General features: G+C 33.9%; 2 non-coding genes across 2 annotated transcripts; both read right to left on the bottom strand.

Moving 5' to 3' along the window:
* Nucleotides 1-3,065: 3,065 nt before the first annotated feature.
* LOC131174239 (small nucleolar RNA R71) lies at nucleotides 3,066-3,172 on the bottom strand. Its single transcript, XR_009144487.1, has one exon. It is a non-coding gene; the product is annotated as a small nucleolar RNA R71 (small nucleolar RNA).
* A 6,988-nt stretch (nucleotides 3,173-10,160) lies between these two features.
* Nucleotides 10,161-10,267, bottom strand: LOC131174238 (small nucleolar RNA R71). The gene has a single exon (XR_009144486.1). It is a non-coding gene; the product is annotated as a small nucleolar RNA R71 (small nucleolar RNA).
* Nucleotides 10,268-10,568: the final 301 nt, after the last annotated feature.

Genomic DNA, 10,568 nt, shown 5'->3' with positions numbered 1-10,568 from the left:
TTGAAAAGGTCACCAAAATATCCCAAAGGTAATTTTGGGTGTGACATGAAATAGGGGCACATACAAAATCAAATAAAATAAAATAAATAAGCATAAAAAGTAGTCCCTTTGTATAATCATTGTGATAGCACTTGAGATTCATTGTGAATTTCTTTCCTCCTGATTTAATAAAAAAAAAAATGGATGCACTATGAGTTTCATGATTAATATTATTCTCATATTTTGTTTACCTTATTCCCTTTCTTTGTTAACCACAATCTTACCCTATTAGACCCCATTACAACCCTTAAAAAGACCTAATGATTCTTTGAAAAATGCTTGTTACATTAGTAGAGTTAGATCTTTTATGCTTGCATATGGGTTTGGCAATATAATCTTCCATACATTACTCACCATCTATTTGAGACACATTGGCTATCTATTTCATTTAGGTTTGTTTTGGCACAATTGACTCTTGTAGCTGGTTGGTATTTGTTGCTTGGGTTGATTGGTTAATTCTTAGCTATTCTGTAATTATTGAGAGTGCTTGCTTCATTCTTTGTGCTTTTGCTGGTGGGAATTTGGAATGTTGGTGGCTAGAGGTAAGTTGGTAGTTTGGATTAGTGAATTTTGTGTTTTCAAAGACTGATTCTGTTCCCTTCCAAATGAGTTTCAATGAAATTTTGCTTGAGGACAAGCAAGAGTTTGAGTATGGGGGAATTTGATGCATGCATTTTAGATCATCATTTAGGAGTAATTTTTGCACATAATTTACCCTTATTCATAGCTATTATTTTAGATATTAGTATATATTTAGTCAATTTTGCAATTTTCACTTTTCTTAGTTTAATTTTTGGAATTCATTTGTTTTGTAGGATAAATTTGGAGAAATTTGATGTATTTTGATCAGAGTAGCCATTTGGAGGAGATTAAAATCGAATTCCAAAAATTTTGAAGTTGAGTAAAAAAATGGCCGAGAGCGACACAACCTGCAGCACAACCGAATTAGCTTATGTCGCAGGTTGTGTCGATCGTCAGATATTCACGCCGAGAGCGACACAACCCGCGACACAACTGACTCGGCTTATGTCGTTTTTACTGGAAAATAATTGACGTGGCATTTCCGTTACTCCAGCTTTTTACCTCACTTTCTCTGGATCCTTCCCCCTTTTACCCATTCTAGAACAGTCCCCTCGCCTATATAAAGTGCCCTTTATCACTTTCTTTCCATATAGAGAGCAAGGGAGGCATTTTTGGCAAGATTAGAAAGAGAGAAGGGAGCACTTTCTGCATTTCTTTTTCCAGCAGCTGCAGATCACGTTTTCTACACTTTTGTGCAGCAAAATCTGCTGCAAATTTGCTGGGTTTTTCTACCCCTTTTAGCTTACATTTCCATTATTTCTTCATTTCTTCATTTGGGTTTGTCTTTAAACAATGATTTGTGAGTAGTTGATTGAGATTCTAGAGATGGGTTTGTAAATATTGATTTGTATTGTGGTTTTGAACTGATTTAGCCATTTAAATGGGATTTGTTATATTTTGATTTATTGCTTGTGAGCTTGTTGCCTTGCTTGATGAATGGGCCCTCATTAAGTTAAGTTTTAATCCTTAATAGATGGACTGAAAAGTGAATATTGGGGATAGATAATCTTGCAATAAACTTTATTTTCTTGGTGCTAGAAATAAGCTAAGAAGATTAAGGGGAACTTTCCAAAAATCAATTAGAGCTTTAAATGGGTTTTTGTTAGGTTTGAAATACCGTGAAAACAGGGTTTGATTTAATGAAAACCAACTTTGAGATGCTTGAAAAAGGTTTCAAAAATTCAAGAATTGATTTCCCTCAAAATTGCAATTCTCATGTGTTTGGCTAAATTAGGGAAAAATCACATGTAAACAATATTGAAAATCCAATCTCTAGAATCAATTTAATTTTCATTGAATCTAGATTTAAATCCTCCAAATCTCATAAATAGCAATTTCAATTTAAATCCAATTTAAATTTAAATCCAATTTAAATCCAATCTCTAGAATCACTTTATTTTTATTTTTATTGAATTTAGATTTAATTCCTCTCAAATTTCATAAATAGAAATTCCACATTAATTTTTGGTAATCTAGTTTAATTAATTTTAGTTAATTGTTTGATTTAGTTTTAATTCCTCGAATACAAATTTTAATTCCAAATTTCATTTTACATCTTTAATTTTTGTCTTAATTTGAAATTTCATTTTACATCTTTAATTTTTGTCATTCTAATTAGCTTATACTTTTATTTCCAATTTAAGCACAATTCCCTGTGGGATCGATATCATTTTTTTTAAAACTATACTACTGTGACCCGTGCACTTGCGGACACACAACACCGTACCAAGTTTTTGGCGCCGTTGCTGGGGAATTGTTTGTTTTAAGTTGGATTTTAATTGTTTTAAGCTAATTAGAATTTTTATTTTCTTTTATTTTCACTATTGTTCCTTGTGTTTTTCAGGTACTTTTCTTGTTTATGAGACGATCGAAAAGCACAAGTGACAATCGAATTGTTGTTCAACCTAAATTGAAAAATTACATGAGCCAACAAAAGGAATACAAAAGAAGAAAAGAAGCAGAAAAAGAAGAACAACAAATATTTGAGCAAGAGGAGACAATAGAAAATATGGAGAATCAAAATAGAGCTATTGGTGGAGATAATGGAGGAAACGAGCAAAACGGGCAAAATGCTAATCAAAATGATCCTCAAAGAAGATCCATGTTAGATTATGCTTTTCCTAGATGTACTGATGTGAGAGATAACAGACCTATTATTGGAGCTAATCAATTTGAATTAAAATCGGTCTTATTCAAATGGTTGAATTCACAATTTGGAGGTAGCCCACTTGAAAATCCTCATTCTCATTTGAAGAAATTTTTGATGATATGTGGTACACAAAGACAACTGGAGTTTCGATGAAGTTATTCTACCACCTTATTTCCATTCTCTCTTCTGGATTCAGATTGGAGTGGTATGATTCACTTCCACAAGCTATTATAGCTACTTGGGAGCTTTATCTCAAGCTTTTCTATCTCAATTTTTCCCACCTGGGAAAACTACTCATTTGAGGAATTTGATGGTAGCTTTTAAACCAAGGGATGATGAAACTTTGTATGAATCTTGGATGAGATTTAAGGAGCTTGAAAGGCAATGTCCTCATCATGAAATACCCAAATGGATGATTGTTGAATTTCTACACTGAGTTACTCCACCATAAGAAACACAATTGATTCACAAGCAGGAGGAGATTTCATGAGAATGACAAGTGAAGAATGCTATGATCTATTAGAGAAGATTGCTCATAATACCCATTTATGGGGAAATCCTAGAGCACTTGAGCCAAAGAAAGCCGGGATTTATGAACTAGACTCAGTTAGCTAATTGAATGCAAGATTTGACCAGTTGACTCAGCTTCTTAGTGATTTTTGCACAAAGGCAACAACCTCAACTCCTATAACTATGCAACAAGTTGCCTTCACAGATGGAACTCAAAGTTGTGGAGTTGATTACTCTTCTTATGGAGATGATTATTTGCAAGAACAAGCTGCTTATGCAGGAGGTTATCAACAGAAACCTATGGGAAATGCTTATTCTAATGTGAACAACTCAACATGGAGACCACAAGCAACTTTTGCTCAACAAGGCCAAAGCTCAAATTATGCTCATAACCAGCAGTTTATGCAGCAAAATAGGCCTCAATTTCAGCCTCAATTTCAGCCCACAAGGCAGCCACCACCTGGATATCAAGCAAGAGCACAACAATCCCTTCCATCCCATGAACCGAAGCCATCCTTGGAAAGCATGATGGAGAAATTTTTTGCTGAACAAAGCAAGATGAATAGCAAATTGGAGGAAGAAATGCAACACATGAGACAAACCATGGATCAATTACAAGTCCACAACCGCATGTTGGAGACTCAATTGGCGCAACAAGCAAGCTCATCAGGAAGCAATTCCTATGGGAAACTACCTAGCCAACCACAAAACCCTCATGAGCAATGTGAGGTTGTAACCTTGAGAAGTGGTAAAAAAGTTGGTCAAGAGAGTGAAAACAAGAGAGAAGAAAAAGAGAGCACAAAAGAAGAAAATTCAGTTGAGAGCAAGAAAAATGAAAAAGAAGAAGAAAGCAAAAGTGAGCAAGATGAGGGAGAGAAACCATACATCCCACCTGAACCTTACAAGCCGACCCTTCCCTACCCTCAAAGATTCATCAAGCACAAGCTAGACAAACAATTTGGCAAATTCCTTGAAGTGCTAAAGAAGTTGTATATCAATGTGCCATTCACTGAGGCACTATCCCAAATGCCAAGTTATGCCAAGTTTTTGAAGGAGATTCTTTCCAACAAGAGAAGACTAGAAGATTATGACACCATCAACTTGGGAGAGCAATGCAGTGCTATAATCCAGAAGAAGTTACCTCCCAAACTCAAAGATCCGGGTGTGTTTTCCATTCCTTGTCATATTGGTGATAATTGTGTGGCAAATGCCTTATGTGACCTTGGAGCTAGTGTCAGCCTAATGCCACTTTCAATATATGAGAAGTTGAATATGGGAGAGTTGAAGCCCACAAACATGTATCTTTCATTGGCTGACTGTTCAATTAAGTATCCGGAAGGCATTCTTGAAAATGTGCCTATCAAGGTTGGGAAATTCTACATTCCGGTAGACTTTGTCATTTTGGATATGGAAGAAGACACAAAAGTTCCTATCTTATTGGGAAGACCCTTCTTGGCAACAGCTGGTGCATTAATTGATGTGAAGGGTGAGCAATTGACACTTAGAGTGGGAGATGATCAAATGATATTCAACATCAATCCTGCCATGAAAAGGAAACATGAAGAAGTTGAGTCTTGTTTGCGGGTAGACATTATTGAAGAAATTGTTCAAGAGCATTTCAGAAAAAGCTATCCACAAGACCCACTTGAAAATTGCTTAGTCCATGGTGGGAGCATTGATGATGATAATCACAACATAACTACTTTTGCACAACATTTGGAGAGCTCTCCACCACATCCTGAAGCCACAATTTTTCAACTTGAAGAAGTGCAGAATTTGGAGATCAAACCACCATCATTAAAGGTAGAGGATGCCCCAAAGGTAGATCTTAAACCTCTTCCTTCCAACCTCAGGTATGCTTTTCTTGGACCAAATGGAACATATCCTGTTATAATTATTGCATCTTTGACTGATATTGAGAATGAAAAATTGTTGAGAGTTTTGAGAAAATATAGAAGAGTTTTGGGTTATGCAATTGATGATATAAAGGGAATTAGTCCAACAGTTTGTATGCATAGGATTTTCCTAGAGCCAAATAGTAAACCTTCTATTGAACACCAAAGAAGATTGAATCCTACAATGAAGGATGTTGTGAAAAAGGAAATCCTAAAATTACAAACTGCTGGACATAAAAGACTTTTGCAACTTGATGAATTAGAAGAATTGAGACTTGATGCTTATGAAAATGCTAGGATCTATAAAGAAAGAACTAAAAAATGGCATGATAAGCATATCAAGAAAAAGGACTTTAAAGAAGGAGATTTGGTTCTCTTATTCAATTCAAGGTTAAAATTTTTTCAAGGAAAATTAAAATCAAGGTGGTCCGGTCCATTTAAAATTGTGAAAGTTTTTCCTCATGGTGCTGTGGAAATTTTTGGTGAAAAATCAGGTAATTTCAAGGTAAATGGGCAAAGATTGAGGCACTATTCAGTTGGTGAGCCAATTGAGAAGATAGCAACTTGCTATCTCTCTCATTCTCCATAAAATCTTGAATGGGATACAATGCATTGCAAGCAAATGAGCATAAAAAAAAAAAAAAAAAAAAAAACATTTCATGTCTTTAATTTCATTGCTTAATTACTTAGTATGTTTTGAACTTGTTTAGTTAATATTTTGCTTGTGTTGTTTTTCCTTTACTTGAACCATTTACTTATTCAGTTTTTTTTAGTTCCTCATAAAATACATTTTTCTTTTATATCTTTAGTACATTGCTCACTTGCTTTGATATGCTACTTCGGATTTACAATTGATGGTTACATTTTTGAGCTTAACTTCCTATTTCAACTTTTCGAGTTTAATTGATTTAATGGATTCCATCGCACTGTTTCTTTTGCAATAAGTGCAGCAGCTATCCAAATTTTATCTAATTAAATTGGCTGCACTTCAATAAGGTAACACTTCTTATCTCAGCTTGTGTCATTTTCAACACAAGTTGTGCTATCGCTTATGCAACAGGGTAATAATTCTTTATGCGCATATAGCCAAATTACCCATTTTCTGCACATTTTTAACATTGAGGACAATGTTCATTCTAAGTATGGGGGAGAGGGTAAATTTTTTGCAAAAATTACTTTTTCCTTTTTCATTTAGTGACACACTCATACTTGTACATATTTACATACATACACCTGCATATAGCTTCATATACTTAGTTATGCATACTTAGTTGCATATAGATTGACTTGACATTTACACTCATGCATTTCGTTCATTTAAAATTTTTGGATTTTTAAACCAGTCTTTGGATTCCATAAGCCACTTATTCAAGCAATCCAACTTGCTTTTAGATGGTTAGTGGAATGAAAGTTCCAGCTGGGTACAAAGTCTTAAGCATTATTCTTTCTCTTACTTAATAGCTGAAAATTAATATATTCATCTAGGTATACAGATTCTGATTAATTATTTTGAGTTTTGAGTGTCTCGATAAGCCTTTAAGAAAGAAAATGGTCATTGTCGTCTCACCATTCCTAGAACAAGCATCTTAGATCTTTCAAAGCGAAATTTTTAACTTGCATTTGATAAGAATATGATTTAGGCATTTCTTCATATTTTAAACCTCACATTTAGCCTTAACCTACCTTAATTTCATTTTAACCCTTGCAAACCCCCTTGAACCTTAATTCCCTAATTTCTTTGGAACCCAAATCATTTACCTAGCCATAAAACCTAAACACTACCACCTATCTATGAGAATAATATTTTAGCAATTAAGTGCATAAAAAAAATAATAATAAAAATATATAAAAAAAAAATCTCGGAGGATTGAAACATCTTGAAAAGTGCTAGAGTAATTGTGAAAAGTTGAAAAGGTCACCCAAATATCCCAAAGGTAATTTTGGGTGTGGCATGAAATAGGGACGCATATAAAAAATATATTATAAAAGTAGTCCCTTTATTGTGATAGCACTTGAGATTCATTGTGAATTTCTTTCCTCTTTATAAAAAAAAAATAATAATAATAATAAAAAAAAATATTTGAAAATGAAAAAAAAAAAAATGGATGCACTTTGAGTTTCATGATTAATATTATTCTCATATTTTGTTTACCTTATTCCCTTTCTTTGTTAACCACAATTTTACCCTATTTGACCCCATTACAACCCTTAAAAAGACCTAATGATTCTTTGAAAGATGCTTGTTACATTAGTAGAGTTAGATCTTTTATGCTTGCATATGGGTTTGGCAACATAATCTTCCATACATTACTCACCATCTATTTGAGACACATTGGCTATCTATTTCATTTAAGTTTGTTTAGGCACAATTGACTCTTGTAGCTGGTTGGTATTTGTTGCTTGGGTTGATTGGTTAATTCTTAGCTATTCTGTAATTGTTGAGAGTGCTTGCTTCATTCTTTGTGCTTTTGCTGGTGGGAACTTGGAATGTTGGTGGATAGAGGTAAGTTGGTGGTTTGGATCAGTGATTTTTGTGTTTTCAAAGACTGATTCTATTCCCTTCCAAATGAGTTTCAATGAAATTTTGCTTGAGGACAAGCAAGAGTTTGAGTATGGGGGAATTTGATGCATGCATTTTATATCATCATTTAGGTATAATTTTTGCACATAATTTACCCTTATTCATAGCTATTATTTTAGATATTAGTATATATTTAGTCAATTTTACAATTTTCACATTTCTTAGTTTAATTTTTGGAATTTATTTGCTTTGTAGGTTAAATCTAGAGAAATTTGATGAATTTTGATCAGAGTAGCCATTTGGAGGAGATTAAAGTCGAATTGCAAAAATTTTGAAGTTGAGTAAAAAAATGGCCGAGAGCGACACAACCTGCAGCACAACCGAATTAGCTTATGTCGCAGGTTGTGTCGACCGTCAGATATTCACGCCGAGAGCGACACAACCCGCAACACAACCCACGACACAACTGACTCGGCTTATGTCATTTTAACTGGAAATAATTGACGTGGCATTTCCGTTACTCCAGCTTTTTACCTCACTTTCTCTGGAACCTTCCCCCTTTTACCCATTCTAGGGCAGACCCTTAGCCTATATAAAGACCCATTTTATCATTTTCTTTCCATAGAGAGCAAGGGAAGCATTTTTGGCAAGATTAGAAAGAGAGAAGGGAGCACTTTCTGCATTTCTTTTTCCAGCAGCTGCAGATCACGTTTTCTGCACTTTTGTGCAGCAGAATCTGCTGCAAATTTGCTGAGTTTTTCTACCCCTTTTAGCTTACATTTCCATTATTTCTTCATTTCTTCATTTGGGTTTGTCTTTAAACAATGATTTGTGAGTAGTTGATTGAGATTCTAGAGATGGGTTTGTAAATATTGATTTGTATTATGGTTTTGAACTGATTTAGCCATTTAAATGGGATTTGTTATATTTTGATTTATTGCTTGTGAGCTTGTTGCCTTGCTTGATGAATGGGCCCTTATTAAGTTAAGTTTTAATCCTTAATAGATGGACTGAAAAGTGAATATTGGGGATAGATAATCTTGCAATAAACTTTATTTTCTTGGTGTTAGAAATAAGCTAAGAAGATTAAGGGGAACTTTCCAAAAATCAATTAGAGCTTTAAATGGGTTTTTGTTAGGTTTGAAATACCGTGAAAACAGGGTTTGATTTAATGAAAACCAACTTTGAGATGCTTGAAAAAGGTTTCAAAAATTCAAGAATTGATTTCCCTCAAAATTGCAATTCTCATGTGTTTGGCTAAATTAGGGAAAAATCACATGCAAACAATATTGAAAATCCAATCTCTAGAATCAATTTAATTTTCATTGAATTTAGATTTAAATCCTCCAAATCTCATAAATAGCAATTTCAATTTAAATCCAATATCTAGAATCACTTTATTTTTATTTTTATCGAATTTAGATTTAATTCCTCTTAAATTTCATAAATAGAAATTTCAAATTAATTTTTGGTAATCTAGTTTAATTAATTTTAGTTAATTGATTGATTTAGTTTTAATTCCTCAAATACCAATTTTAATTCCAAATTTCATTTTACATCTTTAATTTTTGTCTTAATTTGAAATTTCATTTTACATCTTTAATTTTTGTCATTCTAATTAGCTTATACTTTTATTTCCAATTTAAGCACAATTCCCTGTGGGATCGATATCATTTTTTTAAAACTATACTACTGTGACCCGTGCACTTGCGGATACACAACACCGTATCAAGTTTTTGGCGCCGTTGCTGGGGAATTGTTTGTTTTAAGTTGGATTTTAATTGTTTTAAGCTGATTAGAATTTTTATTTTCTTTTATTTTCACTATTGTTCCTTGTGTTTTTCAGGTACTTTTCTTGTTTATGAGACGATCGAAAAGCACAAGTGACACTGAATTGTTGTTCAACCCAGAAATTGAAAAATTCTGTCGAGCCAACAAAAAGGAGTACAAGAAAAGAAAGGAAGCAGAAAAAGAAGAATAACAAAGATTTGAGCAAGAGGAGACAATAGAAAATATGGAGAATCAAAATAGAGCTATTGCTGGAAACAATGGAGGAGATGAGCAAAACGGGCAAAATGCTGTGGTTAATCAAAATGATCCTCAAAGAAGATCCATGTTAGACTATGCTTTTCCTAGATGTACTGATGTGAGAGATAACAGACCTATTATTGGAGCTAATCAATTTGAATTAAAAACTGGTCTTATTCAAATGGTTCAGAATTCACAATTTGGAGGTAGCCCACTTGAAAATCCTCATTCTCATTTGAAGAAATTTTTGATGATATGTGGTACACAAAGACAACCTGGAGTTTCTGATGAAGTTATTCGGCTCACCTTATTTCCATTCTCTCTTCGGGATTCAGCATTGGAGTGGTATGACTCACTCCCACAAGCTATTATAGCTACTTGGGAGCAGCTATCTCAAGCTTTTCTGTCTCAATTTTTCCCACCTGGGAAAACTACTCATTTGAGGAATTTGATGGTAGCTTTTAAACCAAGGGATGATGAAACTTTGTATGAATCTTGGATGAGATTTAAGGAGCTTGAAAGGCAATGTCCTCATCATGAAATACCCAAATGGATGATTGTTCAGAATTTCTACACCAGAGTTACTCCAGCCATAAGAAACACAATTGATTCACAAGCAGGAGGAGATTTCATGAGAATGACAAGTGAAGAATGCTATGATCTATTAGAGAAAATTGCTCATAATACCCATTTATGGGGAAATCCTAGAGCACTTGAGCCAAAGAAAGCTGGGGTTTATGAACTTGACTCAGTTAGCTACATGAATGCAAGATTTGATCAGTTGACTCAGCTTCTTAGTGATTTTTGCACAAAGGCAACAAACTCAACTCCTACAACTATGCAA

The sequence above is a fragment of the Hevea brasiliensis genome, chromosome 15 (assembly GCF_030052815.1).
Source record: "Hevea brasiliensis isolate MT/VB/25A 57/8 chromosome 15, ASM3005281v1, whole genome shotgun sequence".
Classification (NCBI taxonomy): Eukaryota; Viridiplantae; Streptophyta; class Magnoliopsida; order Malpighiales; family Euphorbiaceae; genus Hevea; species Hevea brasiliensis.
The sequence above is the reverse complement of the archived record's forward strand: the minus strand, read 5'-3'. Positions and strand labels throughout refer to the sequence as shown.